At 35.5% G+C, this 12,233-nt stretch overlaps 1 protein-coding gene across 2 annotated transcripts in view; it reads left to right on the plus strand.

Moving 5' to 3' along the window:
• The window catches only part of SGMS1 (sphingomyelin synthase 1), a 266,110-nt gene that overhangs the window by 132,298 nt on the left and 121,579 nt on the right, over nucleotides 1–12,233 (plus strand). For both annotated transcript variants that reach the window (XM_011361623.2, XM_023531466.1), the window contains exon 5: nucleotides 3,492–3,634. The gene's annotated coding sequence lies outside the window, so the exon portion shown is untranslated. The remainder of the gene's footprint in view (nucleotides 1–3,491; nucleotides 3,635–12,233) is intronic.

The raw sequence follows: 12,233 nt of genomic DNA on the forward strand, positions 1-12,233 counted from the left end.
AAAAAAAATATTCTGACCAATTTAAAAATTAAATTTGAAATTACAGATATGCTTGCAGAAGTCTAACACGGGTCTCACTGTGCTAAAATCAAGGTGTCCACAAGGCTACATTCCTTTCTAGAAGCTCTAGAGGAGAAACCTTTCCCTCATTTTTCCCAGCTTCTAGAGGCTGCCTACGTTCTTTGGCTCTCGATCCACTTCTCCCCTTTTAAAGGAACAATAGCAGGTCAAATACATCTCACATTGCACTACTTTGACCTCGTCTTCTGTGTCCCCTTTTCACTTTTAAGGACCCTTGTGATAACATTGGGTCCACCTAGATAATCCAGGATAATCTTTTTTTTTTTATTTATTTTTTTATTGTGGTACAAAACACACAATATAAAATTTACCATATTAGCTATTTTTGAGTGTATGGTGCAGTAGTGTTAATTATGTTCATGTTTTATGCAACAGACCTCTAGAACTTCTTCATCTTACAAAACTGAAACTAAACCCAGTGAGCAACAGTTCTTCTCCCCTTGCCCCCGACTCTGGGAACCACCATTCTACTTTCTAAGAGTTTGACTACTTCCGATACCTCATGCAAGTGGAATCTTACAGTATGACTGGCTTATTTTATTTAGTATGATGTCTTCATTTTTTATCCATGCTGTAGCATGTGACAGAATTTCCTTCTTTTTGAAGACTAAGTAATATTCCATTGTATGTATACACCACATTTTCTTTATCCATTCATCTTTTAATGGAAATTTAGGTTCTATCTCCTGGCTCTTGTGAATAATGCTGCATTGAACATGGGTGTGTAAATACCTCTTTGCGATCCTACTTTCAATTTTGGTGGGTATATATCCAGAAGTGAAATTGCTAGATCATAGGGTAGTTTTATTTTTAATTTTTTTGAGATGAATTTTTAATTTTTATGCCATTTTTCATAATGGCTATACTATTTTTATATTTTCACCAGTCGTGCCCAAGGATTTCCTTTCTCCACATCCTCACCAATACTTGATTTTGATTTTTATTTCCCTGATGATTAATGATATTCAGCATCTTTTTATGTGTTTGTTGACCATCTGTATATCATCTTTGGAGAAATATATATTCAAGTTCTTTGCCCATTTTTAATTTGGTTGTTTTTGGTGTTGTAGAATTCTTTACATATTCTGGATATCAACTTTTTATTATATATACCTTGCAAATATCTATTTAAATATTAAAAAACCCATTTTTTAGGTTGCCTTTCCACTCTGATTATTTCCTTTGCTGCACTGAAGTTTTTAAGTTTGATGTCATCCCATTTGTCTGTGTTTGCTTTTGTTGCCTGTGCTTTGATGTCATATCCAAGAAATCATTGCCAAGTCTACGTCATTGAGTTTTGTCCCTATGTTTTTTTCTAGGAGTTTTATAGTTTCAGGTCTTACATTTAGGTCTATAACCCATTTTGAGTTACTTTTTGTATATGGTGTAAGGTAAGGGTCTAACTGCTTTTTATTATAGACTTTCAACCAGTCCCCCTCTTCTCACCTTCTTACCCTCTTCTTCCAAGAAACCAGAAGCTCCACTTCCTGCACCTTTCTGGAGCAGTCTGCTGGCTTTTTGTTTGCTTCTCAGACAGTGAGGAGGTCCCTAAGAAGTCACTCTTTTTATGCTGGAGTTCTGCTTTGCTTAGCTCACCTCAGCAGTCATCTCTGCTTTCAGCTTCCAAAATGTTATTACAGACTGTTGTCTTCTCTAATATACTTTATTACTCTTTTCATCCCTGTGGATTTATATCTTCTTCCCTCTTTACTATCATTTTAATGGGGATTTAGGAAGAAGCAGAGATAAACAACCCAATTCCATTGGCCATCTATAATCCCCAAATCCACATTGCTTTTGAACATGATATTTAAAAGACTTTTAAAAAATTATATCTTATATTTTCTATTGTTAAGTCTATCTCCAAAAATGATTGTTCAATCTGTTTCTTTGCTTCCTTTCTGTTAACCAGTTTCTGTCGACTGACTTACAAGTATTCAGTGCTAGCATTAATTGAAGTTACTTTCCAAACATTATTTCATTATTCAAAATGAACTGAGATTTATGTTTGTAATATGAGCCTTAGTTTGTAAGGCTCATGAGATCTTGAATATAAGGTGACATCCTATTTCCTGAGATATACTTTATTTGCGGGGCGGGGGGAATCCCTCGATTTATCTTTAGGTGTATACACTGTATGTTGGTATCATCAAGAAACGATGTTCCTTTATGTAAATATATTTTATTCTGAAGCTTTAAAATCAAATACTTGTAAGCTAATGTAATGGCAAGAGAGTCTTATGTTATTTTTAGTTAGTTGTGTTAGTGGCTTTCTTTGTTACTGTATTTGATTATTTACAGGTGTAGCACTGTTTCTTACAGATAAGATAAAGACTGATTAAATGAAGAATTGTCTGATATGACTAGGTCCTTACGGACTATTAAGTATGTGTGTGGTTTTTTTCTGTTGTTGTTCCTAGAACTGTTTTCTCAGAGTTAAGCCCATTGGTTGGCTCACGATATCAACTACTCAGTTTGGTACATGGAAGTCCCTAGGATTTTTATCCTGGGGTCCAGGGATGCCTCAAAGAATTCAAGATCTTCCTGAATTTGAGTGATGGTAGAATAGGCTTATCTTTCATCAGGTACTCAGTAGTGCAAGTATTATATGACCCCGAAAAGAGTTGAGAATCCACTTCTAATATAGATCATTATAGAGAAAAAAATAGAATGATACCGATTAAATTAAACATGATAAAAATAAAATGCCCCCTTTGTAGCTACCATTAGATTCCACATTCTTTCATACGTAAGTACAAATGACTATAAACTAGAGGCTAAATGAACCATTAATTCTCTTTATTCTTTGTCAGATGTAAAACATTATCTCTAGCTTCCTGGTTGTGCAACAGCCATTTATATATATGTTACTGTACAAGGTATCATTTATGAGGGTAATATTTTGGTCTTAAAGAAATGGCCATCTTTTTATCAGTCAGCTCGTAAAGGGGATATATCAGTAGTTACCCTCATTTTCATATTGAAGCTGCTATACTTAATTCCTGAAAATCAGTTATTTATCGACAGTTAAAAATAGTAGGTGAATATATAAAAGGAGAACTACCTCTGTGTGTTAAAGGGTTATAGACTTGAGTTTTCGATTAAGAAAAGATGGGGTTAGTTTTATGTTATGCATATTTTAGAACAAGAAACTTAAAAAGAAAGAAAAAAAAGGAAGGAAAGAAGGAAGGGAGGAAGGAAGGAAGGGAGGAAGGAAAGAAGGAAAGAGGAGAAAAGAAAAAAGATAGGGGTGGGAGTTAGGAAAGGCCAATTGTGAATTATTGGTTTCAACCTCATACTTTAATGCTTTTTAATAGTGAGGTCTGCTGATTTCCAAGGTCTCTTTCAGCTTTAGAATTTTATGATTCCATTTTCGAAGTGATTAAGTTTAAATTGCTCCTGTCTTCTAGGTACACCATTGAGTTCTTTGAATGCACAAAAGTGTCTGGTTGGGAAACTTATGAAATAGAAGACAAGACCCTGCTTCAGGAAGCGTACATGAGAATAACTTTAAAGGAACCTATCGATAAATGCAAAACAGTAGCTGTTGGAGGTATGTAATAACTTAGCGATTGGGTTGAATGTAGTGTGCTGACTCTGCTGTACTTAGTCAAGTTGAGCCATTCTGTGGGAATGGAGGCCGTTCTTAGTCTCATATTCTTGATAAGGAGACTGAGGTTCCAAGTGGTTAAATGACTGGCCTACTATTTCCCAGAGAGTAAGCATCAGAATTAAAATTCAGCACTAGGTCTCTTTGTCTCATACTCTGTGCTGTGGAGAAAGTATACCATGCTGTCTCCCCAGCATGAAAAATATCCTAATGCTTGTGGAATTTTAATCTTCTGCTCTATTTTTTTTTTCTATTATTTTCTACTATTTCCTGTTTTATAGCATCTTATTGGGTTTGTAATTATACTTACATTTATTTAGCATATTAAAATTAAATACGTTCAAAAGTTACTGTTTTATAATTTTACTGATCGTATTATTGGTATGTGATGTTATTAAAATATGCCCTCATTCTAGTATAGGCTCTTATGCCTTTATCGATACATTCTGAGTCAATTATAGGGCCAGTATAGGAGGTAGGAGGAGTGGACTTTTATAATCCTAATACAATCTGATTGTATCTGTGATATCATTTGCATCATTACTCAGATCCATTTTCATATAGAGTTAGTGAAGATTAAGTAGGAGAGGAATGACGAGATTTTTCCAGAAATCTTATAGAGTTCACAATGCTGTTTCGGAGCCTGAATCCTTTAAAATGTAGAACATCTGTTTAAGTGCTTAGTTTGGCTCAGGGATCACTTTCAGTGTGTAAATATTTTAAATCTGCACTAAAATCCTGAGAGATAGGTGTGGTCAGCCGTCTTTGAAAGAAGAATAAACTGAGGCTTGTGACATGAAACCTTGCCCAAGCTCATGCAGTTGGAGAGAATGGTGGAGCCAGAACTTGAACCCAGATTTGTTTGACTGTGCTTTTAACAATTACACTGCCTCACTGGTTACACACAGTGGTGACATTTAGATTGCAAATTTGTCCAAGAATTTTTTTGTGCTTTGCATTAATACAAAGGCAGTCTTAAAACAAACAGTTAAATAAGCTATATCCTCTCAGAAGTGACGGCTTCTAGATAGGCTTGGTGCAGTCACTGAGAAGGCTGAATTCATATAATAACAAATCTGGTTTATGATGAGCTGAGCCATTCTTGAGAACTGGGAGGTTCTCTGGCCACATGTCATTTCTCACACTGCGCTTGCTAAGCTGCCAGGAGCAATTAGGCTAGACTCACCTTAACAGTTGCATGAGCAGCTATTCCTTCCAAAGCAATTGGGACTGGAGTTTGGCCAGACAGTCACACAGTTAAGGACAGCTTTGGCATTTGTATATGAATCTCTAAATTTACAAAATACACAAACTTCAAAATTTCAGGTATACTAATTTATAGTTGGCGCTCAGACCCCTTAGTCAATAGTTTAAAATAATAACTTTTTATTTACAGGAAGGTTGATACAGGAGTATGTATACATGAAGACCTTAACATGAATACATATTTAGTTATTCAAGGAATGAGATTAGTCTTGAGGTGAAAACTGGAGAGAAAATTCTTGCTATCTCTATAAGGAGAGGGGTAATTGTGCCCAATTAGCAAAAGTAACAGGACACATTGGAGTCAAATAGGGTCTGAGCTGTTTGCATTCTGACTGCCGCAGCATTGACCTGCTTCCTGCCACAGTATAATGTATTGCACTGTACAACCCAGAAGACGTGAGTGAATGGTACCCCTGGAATTGTGCAGTCCTGAAGCTCTAGGTATATCCATCCATCCACCTGTCCATCCATCCATCCATCCATCCATCCATCCATCCATCCATCCATCCATCTATCCATCCGATGGCTACTGAGCATTTGTACTTCGTGCCACACACTATTCTATAGATACTAGGCTATGACAGTGAGCAACTCAAAAAAGATTCCTTCTCATATGGAACTTAGAGGTCAATGGGAGTCAGGTAGGGTGATTCAAGGACCCAAGTGACAAAGAAGTAGATAAACAGGAACATTTCAGACATGGATAAGTGAAATGAAGACAATAAAATAAGATGACAGTGTCTTGGAGTAGGAAAGACTATTTTACGTTTTAAATTGGCTCTAAAATGTACCACCTGTGTATTTTTGGCTATTCTTGTACGACCTATATTTTTATATTCACCAATTTTCTTAAATTTTTCTGAGAAAAGGCAAGATTCTTTTGTCAAAATTATATATACAACCTGTGTATTTTGGGCTATTCTTGTACTACCTATATTTTTATATTCACCAATTTTCTTAAATTATTCTGAGAAAAGGCAAGATTCTTTTGTCAAAATTATATATTCTAAGGAATTAAGATGTTTCTCAAGGTGCCAGCATTCAGTAGTGGAGACTGTGATAACTTAGTTTGTTAAATAGTTTCTGAAAATTGAATTAAAAATAATAATTAATTGCTAGCCCATAGCACATCAAAATAAATTTCAAATCTATTCCAGGGAAAAATAATGTATATTGCTAATAAGGATCGAAGTAGAGAAATTGGAAGTTCAAGGTGTCCAGGGTTCTGGTTTTGGTGCTTTCCTACTTCCTAGCTTTTCCGCTTTTACTCTTAACTCACAGGTGCATTTGAAAAAGTATTACATCTTCTACTTTAGTTATTTTAATTGGAAAGATAGTTTAAGGTATCTAGCCTGTCATTCCACAAAAATGGAAGACCTATTTTGGTTGCTTTGTTTTTAGTAGGTTCTTCTAATAGATGAGGTGGGAAGACATTTAGGGCAGAGCTCAAAAAATTATTAAAAACAGGTAGAAGCTCAGCCTCCCTTTATAATTTGAATTAGTGGAATATTATTGGTAAGTGAAAATCGTTGCACCGAGTAGAATATGCCAATGATACAAAAAAGAAATCAGTTTCAAGAAGAAAATTTTATTTTATTTTTCTTGGGCATGTGACTTTATTATTGTTATTTTTTATTATGGTGACATTGGTTAATGAAATCGAGTAAGTTTCAGGTGTACAATTTAACAGTTAGGCATGTATACATATTGCATTGTGTGTTCACCACCCATAGTTAGATTTCTTTCTGTCACCACACATTTGACCCCTTTTACGCCATCTACTTCCCTCTTTCCCCCTCATCCTCTGTAACCACTAGTCTGTTGATCATGCCCATGAGTCTCTATTTGTTTGTCCTGTTCATTTGTTGCTTTTAGGTTTATATCCCGCATTTAAGTGATATCCTGTGGTTTTTGACTTTTTCTGTCTGGCTTATTTTGCTTAGCACGATTATCTTGAGGTCCATCCATGTTGTCTCAAATGGCAGTATTTCATCTCTTCTTGTGGCTGAGTAATATTCTATTGTATATATGAAGAACCACAGCTTCTTTAGCCAGTCATTTATCATAGGACACTTGAACTGCTTCCATGTCCTGGCCACCGTGAATAATGCGGCTATGAACATCAATGTGCAAATATCTTTCAGGATCTGGGTTTTCAAGTTCAAGATGAGAATTTTAATGTTATGGTTTAAATGTACAATGTGCAGATCTGCAGAATCAATTTTATGATTTGAAAATTCAGCTGACTACTCTTTGAACACTAAATAGGGGTATATATAGCAAGAAGCATTACTGTCCGAAAGAAATATGTAAAAAGTACATGTGCTACTCATTAACTTCAGTGAATCACAGACTATTGTAAACTTTTTCTTTTCTTTTTTTTTTGAGAATCTCGTGTTAGATTAATTTTGCAGAGGAGTACCTGCTGTCCAGGTTACTAATGCACTTGGCCCGTCCTTCAGTCTGCATTGCCACGTTAGAACAGTTTCCTGGAACCAGCAATATATTTGGCATGACTTAAACTAATGAGTAATTTTTTAAAACATGTATTATGGTGCTAAGCAAATGTTAAATGGAATAAATGTTGATTTAAATTGGTAGAAAGCTCAAGTTATGATGATCGGAATAAGGATAAAGATTGCTGGTACAGTTACGTATTTTGAGATTTTGAAAATTAGTAATATGTTTTACATATTTGCCATGAAAGGAACCAGAAACATAACATGGTGAGCATACCAGCTGGATTAATAGCATAATTTGTCAGCTACACACTTCCATAAGACCATATTATGATCAGAAATTTTAAAATTAATATTTGAAGGGCTTGGAGAAGTTTATTATTTTTTTGAGTAGCTGCGTTTGGAAGTTTTAATTTTGTAAAATGTGTTAGCATAATGTCTTCACATTTAGTTATGAAAAAATAACTTTGTTTTTCAAATATTGTAATGTTTACTTTGAATTGGCATTAGTGGAAATAGTTGCTAAGGAGGAAAATGATTTGCATCCCACATTATAAATATTTTCAGGCTTTTAAATTATTTATTCAGGGCATTCACTGTTTATTATATTTTGCTCAAAATTTGAGAACAGAGACTTTTCTTAGTGTTCTCTTTTTATCACAGTTGTATTTTTTTTATGCAATGCATTTCTGAAGATTATATCAATGATATTTTTAAAAAATTTAGTAAATTTAGATTGACAAGGAAAGGTCACTAATTTTAAAGGAGTTCTTAAGAAATCCTTTAGTAAAACGTAGAAAACTTCCTTGATGTCGATACCTCTTTTTCTCTTTTTTTTTATACAGGGGTTTTCAATCTTGGCCACCCTTGATAATTTTTTAATATCACATTCAAAGATGTGTTGAATATTTTTGTTTTGAATGTATATATTTATTTCGACCTGTATTAACTTGAGAAATAAAACTATAATGGAAAACAAAGATTATATAAATAATAGCTCATTTATAGAATCTTTTTCTTCCAAAACTTACAAACTCCCACACAGTCAGAAAATCAATTGTCAAGAAAAATATTTGAAGGCATGATTATTGTCCTGACAGTCTCCCGTTCTGTTGCTTTTCTTTTCTGTCGAAATGAATAAAGTAAAAGGAAACTGACTTAGTTATCTTTTTCACTGATTAGGTCCCGTTTGGGGTTAGTAGCCAGGATGTGAAGAACACAACATGAATAAGTAAAATGCACGTATGCTAGATGATGATCAGGGTTCTGGCAAAAAATAAAGCATAGAAGTAGATTGGGAGTTTGAGTTTGTGGGTGTGTGTGTGTGTGTGTGTGTGTGTGTGTGTGTGTGTGTGTAAGTGTAAGTGATATGTTCACTGTTATACAAGGTAGGTCAGGGAAGACCTCAGTAGGAAGGTAACATTTAAGTAAGGATATGGAGGAAGGGAGGGAATGAAATGTATCTGGGAAGAACATTCCAGGCAAGAAGACATAAGTACCGAGGCCCAGGTGCAAATCAGTCAGCCTTGCCCAAGGTGACACAGTTTATAAGTGCAGGATCGCTGGTTCAAACCCAGATCTGCCATTGTTAAAACCTGTATTCTCTCTATGACTCTCGGTAACTCTAAAAATTATATTTTTGTTCATCTTAGGATGCTTTCCAGCTCCTAGCAAGATATTTTATACATCGTGACACTGATGATCTAACCATGTCTGCTTTCAAGCAAAAATGATAGATACATAGATAGGTAGACAGATAGATTAGTTTTCTCTGCTCTGCTGGTGGAACCTCAAAATTATAACCTCCTTCCTCAAGTCTCTTAAGAAGGTTAAGAAGTAACTACCCTTTCTGCTTTTTCTTTTCTTTCTTTAAAATCTTAAATTTGCATTATTTTGCTTTAAAAATCCCTCTGTTCTTGTTTTATTTGTGAGATTTCAAGAGTATACTCCTAATTGCATAAAAATCGACACAAGCAGCAATTTAGAAGAAAGAGCATATGACAATAACAGATGTGGGACAGTTTTTTCTCCATTCTATTAAGAGACATTGACTCTTTTGTTGTGTATATGGAACCTGTGAAAAGGTAGTTCACTAGGATCATGGTGCATAGTGTTGTTTTTAAGTCTGAATAATGAAGCATTAAATTGGCAGCAGATTATTAAGTGTACATGGGCTGTGAACCCAAAGACTTGCTTGTTGGGGAATTACCTTGTGCTGAGCACCTCTTCTCATTTCCTCCCACGTTCCCTGCAGGAGAGCTAGCAAATGACTAGTTACTACCATCCTTCTGCACTGGCCCGCTGAATGTTGGGATACCTGCTGTGATTTGAGTCCATAGGTGCTGCTCCTTCTAGCTTGGTCAGAATGAAGAAATTATAACTTCATAAATTATACATTATAATTAAAAAATTTTAAATTCTTTTTGTATAAAATATTTGTCAACCAATGTACTGTTTATGGTTCTGTGACTTTGATATTAACTAAGTAACTCTGACGCTCATTCTTGGACACCTGACCAAAGTGATTTGTTGCTGTTCGTTTTTCTAGTCAGACTCGCTGAATTTCGGTGGCAATAGGAACCTAGTTTAATATAACTAATATAGTGTTTTCTCCCTCTTGGAACCAGTTTGTGAGAATAACTGAAAAGTTAGTATGAAGCCTGAAAGTTTCGAAAGTAGTCTAAGTGGACTAATAATTCTTCTTTATTCATTCATTTTTTTTTTTGGTATAAGAAAAGATTTAAATATATTTATCAAAAGTATAAGATTGTACTGAATTGATTCATGTGACAGCCACAGGACTCTTGCCCAAAGATGTTTGCATATTTTGAGTGAATTTTAAGTGCTATCATTTGCATAAACATTTGATAATCATTTAGTTCTCTAGCTTTTGTGGTAGTGCTGTCTAGTAGCATTTCTTGTCTCCTTTTATTCATAGCCTTTATTTGGGTGGTGCTACTTTTTTCATATTTATAGTTTCTGCTCCTTCAAAATGCTGGTGGGCATGTGGCTATCCTGGCCTCATACCTCATCACTTTCACCTTCAACTCCCTATGCTACCTATACTGGCATCTCTATTCATCTGCTCAAACAAGATGCATTGAGCACTTACTATATAGTAGACACTGTTCTAGGTACTGGAATGTAGTGCTGAACCAGACAATTCTCAATTATTGGCTAGGGGAGAACAGACAAATATATTAGGAAATTTATGAGTTTGGAGGAAAAAAAATAAAGCAGGGACAGGGTATGGACTGATGGTGAGAAGGGCACCTTTGATGTGATGGTGTTTGAGTGTTGACTGAGGGAGCAAGCCTCAGTTGGAGGACATTTGAGGGAAGTGTGTTTCAGTCAGAAGAAACTGCAATTGCAAAGACCCTGAAGTGAGATTTTATGAGCAACAGCGAAGGAGCCAGTGTGGCTAGAGTGGAGTGAGCAAGGGGAGAGCCAAAAGATACGTTTAGAGAAGTAGCTGAGGGCCAGATCACATGGCGTTTCTGTAGGACGTGATGAAGATTCCAGATTTTGCTCTGAGTAAGGTGTGAAGGTACATGAGGTCTTAAGCAGAGAAGTGACGTGATCTGACTTAGCTTTAAATCCCTCTGGTTGCTACGTGAAGAATATACTATAGCGGAACACAGGAAGGTGCATGGAGACCAGTTAGGAGGCTATTGCCAGAGTATAGGCCAAGATATGTAAGCTTGGACCAAGGTGGAAGGAGTAGTGGAGGGATAAAAAGGAATAAAAAGGAGTAGTGGAGGGATAAAAAGTGATATATTCCTAAAGAAAAGCTAATAGAATATGGTATGGATTTTAGAGAAACAGAGGCATTCAAGATTTCTTCAAAGATTCTGACCTGAGTTGGTAAATTAGAGTTACCATTTACCGAGATGGGTGAAAAGTGCAGGAGGGAAATGATGTGGGGGAGATGGGGTGTCAGGTCTTTATTAGTTAAAATAGAGATCTGTAGATACCCACGTGGGAATAGTGAGTAAGCAGTTGGCTGTCTGAACCCAGAGTTCAAGAGAGTTCAACCCAGAGGTACCTTTTTAATTGAGAGTTGTCCTAGAAGACGTGGTATTTAAAACCGTGGGATTGGATGAGATTACCTAAAGTCATTCTCAAAGTGTAGTAGGAACCCGTGGGGCGTCATTTGGACTTCATAGGGGGTCTACTTAACTAATCTTTGCATACTAATACCAAAACTTATAATACATTAGTGTTTCCAGAGGAGAGGCTAGATGGGAAGGGATTTGTATTAAAATTAGATTCCTGAGAGTGACAATTGACCAACCATTCTCTTCATTTTGAGGCACAGCTTGACTTGCCTTCAGCTAGGAGGTTGCAGAGGAGGATGTGGGCAAGTAGTATAAGACACAGTTGCCTAATCCCCTTTGCTGTGGGTGGGATAATTTAAAAAGGCGTATGTGTTATTTTTTCTTGAGCTAAGAAACATGGTTATATGGAGTCAGTTATTAAGTTTTTCTTTCTTAAAATTATTCTGTTGTTCAAAAGGAATAACTGAATTTATAATATTTACTTTTTACATGTTATTCATCAATATTAAATGTATGGTTATAGAGGGTTAAGAAGTGATATGTTTTCCCCAAGTGAGGTCTTTTCCGATCTATATTCAAGAACATTTATTTAACATTAAGATAATAGTTTATGGATATATTTCCTACCAAACTAGAACTCCTTAACAGCAGGGTGTAAGTTTTTCATTTTTATTTTCCTAGTGACTGTTGTTTTACCTGGAATACAGTAGGAATTTAGTAAATATTTTAGAATGAGTAAGATAGAACATTTTGATTTAT

The sequence above is a fragment of the Pteropus vampyrus genome, unplaced genomic scaffold (assembly GCF_000151845.1).
Source record: "Pteropus vampyrus isolate Shadow unplaced genomic scaffold, Pvam_2.0 Scaffold68, whole genome shotgun sequence".
Lineage (NCBI taxonomy): Eukaryota > Metazoa > Chordata > Mammalia > Chiroptera > Pteropodidae > Pteropus > Pteropus vampyrus.